The sequence below is a fragment of the Orycteropus afer genome, unplaced genomic scaffold, assembly GCF_000298275.1.
Source record: "Orycteropus afer afer isolate SDZICR_OR568_19922 unplaced genomic scaffold, OryAfe1.0 scaffold00039, whole genome shotgun sequence".
NCBI classification, from domain to species: Eukaryota; Metazoa; Chordata; class Mammalia; order Tubulidentata; family Orycteropodidae; genus Orycteropus; species Orycteropus afer.
In genome coordinates, this window is record NW_006921626.1 from 6,145,684 (window position 1) to 6,150,642 (window position 4,959).

Genomic DNA, 4,959 nt, shown 5'->3' on the forward strand with positions numbered 1-4,959 from the left:
TTGGTAAGCACCTGAGCACATTAGCTGTTTGGACCAGTCAGAGATGGATAATATCATTTAGGTAGGTATGACTACTTCTGTGCTAGAGATAAGAATGCAAAATTCAGGGACACTGAGTAACTTGTCTAAGGACATAAAACTAGGAACTGGGAGATTAAAAAAAAAAAAGATTACTAAGGATATTTAAACTACTTTGAAAAGATATATTCTCAAGATGAGTTAGTTTGTTGCACATTGATAGTTGCTTGTTCTTCCCTAGATTCTTTCTTTCATTCTACAAATATGCTAACATATGATTGCTTTAAATGTTCCTTCTCTGCAGTTATGTCATTTTCCTTTCACAACCAAACTTCAACAATACAACCTCCATTTTCTCATATCTGTACATTCTTCAGACCATCACAAACCTTGTCTTCACTTCTGTACTACAACAGCTGCTTCAAAAGATCACCAACGGCTTTCTAACCTCTAACTCCAATGACCATCTCTCAGTCCTTTTCTTCCCCCTTCTTCCTCTCTTTCACTAAACTTTATAAAATGTAAATTCTGTACACACTACTATCCTACCTCATAGAAGTCCTTGAGAGTGCAAATACTTGGCATGACTGCAAAAGTTGGAAGTTCCCAGAGTTCCTCAGAAGAAAGATCTGGTGATCTACTTCTAAAAACATCAGCCATTGAAAACTTGATGGAGCACAGTTCTACTCTGACACATGTGAGATTGTCATGAGTCATAATCAACTCAACACCAACTGGTTTGGTTATTCTGTGTCCTATCTTTCATATTTACCCCATTCAATCTGCTTATTTATTTTCTTCCTTTTCCTTTGTTCTCCAAATCCCAGTATATAGTTTAATTTATCAATAAACATTAATGAACACCTACAATTTATTAGGTACTGTGAAGAACATATCGATATGAAGAATTCAGAGTCCTTGCCCTCAAAATGTGAACATCTCTTCACTCAACATTTATTGAACATTAATTATGTGCCAGAATCTGTGTAGACAACTGAATATTCAGCTATACTCTATGTCATCGTCAAGTGGGGAAGCCAAATTATAGCTGTAATAGAAGAATACATGAAGAGCTAAGAGACAATAATGATAAATACTATTGCATACACTATCCTGCAAGAACAGAGACAACAATATTCTATGAGTAGATACATAGATAGACACACAAGCTGAACAGAAGTAGGAGGACTAATGGGATTATACTCATGAATATATATAGGTTTGACATAAGATATTTTTACATATGTATTTATATACACAGGAACTCTGGAAGCATAGTGCCTAAGGCACTTGACTGCTAACCAGAAAGCTGGTGGTTCAAGCCCACCAGCCACTCCTTGGAAGGAAGGTTGGGCAATCTACTTCCATAGTGATACCACCTCAGAAACCCAAGGAGGGGTAGCTATGAGTCGGGTCCAACTCGATAGCACATAACAACAACAACAACATTTATATACACTGCAAATATATCCATGAATATAGGAGAGCATTCCGGAGGCAATATTATTCAAACTTCTTAGCCATAACCAAAAACCTTGAAGGAATGAATTACTGGAGCTGGGGGCTCAGGGCCATAGTCTCAAAAGACATCAAGGGCAATTGGCAAAATACAGTCCACAAAGAAAATGTTCTATATTCTATTTTGGTGAGTAGTAACTAGGGTCTTAAAAGCTTTTAAGTGGCCTTTGAAGGTGCAAGTATTGGTCTCTCCCCATCTGAAGCAAAGAAAAGTGAAGAAAATCAAAGCAATTAGTCCATAGGACTATTGGACCATGAAAACCTCAGCTTCCACTAGCCAGAAACCAGAAGAACTGGATGGTGCACAGCTATTACTACCAACTGCCCTGAAGGGGAACACATTAGGTCCTGGATAGAGTGAAAGAAAAATGTGGAACAAAATTCAAAATATAAAAAAGACCAGACTCTTTGGTCAGACAGAGACTGGTGGAACACCCAAGACTATGGCTCTTACTCACTCTTCAAGGCTGTAACTGAGCTTATCTTGTGGCCAACTTTCAGACAAACAATAGACAGGTCTATAAGGTGAACAATAACTCCAGGGAGATACTCATTCCTTAGAACAATCAACCATTTGATTGTTGAGCATCATTGCCCAGGGACAAAGTTCAGAAGTAGGAAGGAATGGGAAAGAAGAATGAATGGAAATGGAAAATACAGGGAGGAAATGGCATGAGTGCTGTTACATTGTGGAAACTGCAGTCAGTGACATGAAAAACAATTTGTATGATTTGTTGAAAGGAAAACTGGTTTGCTCTGTAAACTTTCAACCAAATAAAAATAAAAGGTTAGGGGAAAAAAAAAAAGGAACCAAGATTTGAGAAAATATCAGGAAAGGAACAGTAATGTTGACAGATAAAGTTAGGGAAAACTTCTCAGAGAGGCGATATATAAGCTATATTTTAAAGATAAATATGAGGTTGTATAAGGAGGAGAGGCAGTGTAGGGAAACCAAACCAATTGCCAATCCAATTGCTATTTCTCACTTCTCTGTTTTGATACCAACTGTATAGGCAGCTGACCTAGCTGACCCTAGCCACCCTTAGGAAAGATCAGCCCTCATAAGTTAAAGGGAACAGTCCTCCAGATTGCCAAGTCTGTCCAAGACTTGAGATGCTAGCACTAAACATGGGATTTCCTAAGGATGCCTTCACTTCTGACCCACTGTATACAAATTTGGAGAATCACTTTGCCCTCTCAGTATACCAGCTGCAAATTCAGGTATACCCAACCTGCTCACTTCTGATCTGCTACGTGCTCAGGTTTGATAATTCACTGGAACAACTCAGAGGACTTGTGGAAAGTACTATACTTATAATTATAGCTCTGTTAAGAAGGATATAAATCAGCATCAGCATAAAGAAGAGAACATAGAATGAGGTCTGAGATGGTTCCTAACATGGAGCTTCCATGTCCCAAAGAGATAAGATGTTTCTCCAACATGAGGGGCTTCATTATTTAATATAAACTCTAACCCTTCTCCCTGATAGTTGGTTGGTATTACAAGGTGATCATGAGGTATCATTCAGTGGGTTTTTCTGGCCTGGCCAGGCTTCACCCCTGAGTCACCTCATCACCTCACATAACTTGTTAGTTAGGTATGATCTGGTGTCCTTTTTTAAGAAATTTAAATTCCAAGGCACTTGGCTGCTAACCAAAAGGTGTGCAGTTCAAACCAACTAGCCACTCTGTGGAAGAAAGATGTGGCAGTCTGCTTCCCATAAAGCCTTGGAAACCCTGTGGGACAATTCTACTCTGTCCTATAGAATTGCTGTTGTTGTTGTTGTTGTTATTATGTGCCATCGAGTCGGGCCTGACTCATAGTGACCCCTCCTTGGGTTTCCAAGGCAGTATCACTACGGAAGTAGATTGCCCCATCTTCCTTCCGAGGAGTGGCTGATGGGTTTGAAACGCCAGCCTTCAGGTTAGCAGTCAAGTGCCTTAGGCACTACGCTACGGATTGCTATAAGTCGGTATTTACTCAAAGGCAATGGGTTTGGTTTTTTTGGTTTGTAACTCAGGAACCAAAGACAAAGAGCAAATTGTTTGGGTAAAGTTAATGTAAACTCCATAGGAAGGCAGATATACAGTCAAAAATAAGTAGGATCACAGGTAAAACAAATGAAAAGAGCCAGGCATAATAGCAGCAGTACAGAGTATGGATTGGATATAGCAGATGGGCAACCAGTGTGGCCTACCATATTTCTATGCAAATAACACATATTTTCTACATGTGTTTGCCAACTGCTCCCTCCTCTTCCCATTTTGTTAACATACTATGCTAATTTTTTACAGCAACACATTAAAAAATTGGCATAGGTAATTATGAAAATATTTGGGGGAAGAAGGAGGGAGTTATTGGCAAACAAATGTAGAAAGCATATGCTTTTGCATATGGTAACCATTGCCATTAGTTCTCTTGAGCTCTCTCTAAGCTTTGTTTTTACCAGCCTGTGGTTTCAACCATCATCACTATGTTAGTGTCTTCTAAATCTATCACACATCATTTTTCTGTCAGTTTATCATACTGTGGTGGTTTCTATATTGTTGTGATGCTGGAAGCAATGCCACCAATATTTCAAATACCAGCAGGGTCAACCACGGTGGGCAGACTTCAGTGGAGCTTCCAGACTAAGACAGACTAGGAAGAAGGTCGTGACCAGGTCCACTTTTTAAAAAATTCACTTCTAACAACCTTATCAATAACGGGGAAACATTGACTGATATGGTGCCAGAAGGTAAGTCCCTTAGGTTGGAAGGCATTCAAAATAAGACTGGGAAAGAGCTGCATCCTCAAAGTAGAGGTGACCTTAATGGCATAGATGGAGTAAAGCTGTTGGAACCTTCTTTGCTGATGTAGCATAACTCAAAATGAAAAGAAATAGCTACAAACATCTATTCATAATCAGAACATAGAATGCATGAAGTATGAATCTAGGAAAATTGGAAGTTGTAACAAATGAAATGGAGCATATGAAAATCGATATCCTAGGTCTTAGTGAGATGAAATGCATTGGTATTGGCCATTTGGAATTTGACAATCATATGGTCTACTATGCCCAGAATGACAAATTGCAGAGGAATCATATCACATTCATCAGAAAGAACATTTCAAGATCTGTGTTGAAGTACAATGATGTCAGTGATAAGATAATATCCATATGCCTACAAGGAAAACCAGTGAACACTACTATTACTCAAATTTATGCACCAACCACTACAGCCAAAAATGAAGAAATTAATTTTTTTTTGCCAACTTCCACAATCTGAAGTTGATCAAACATGCAATCAAGAGATATTAATAATTACTAGTGAATGAAAAGCAAAATTTGGGAACAAAGTAGAAGCATCAGTAGTTGGAAAATATGGCCTTTGTGATAGACTGACCCTGGAAATTATGTGGTAGAATTTTTCAACACCAAC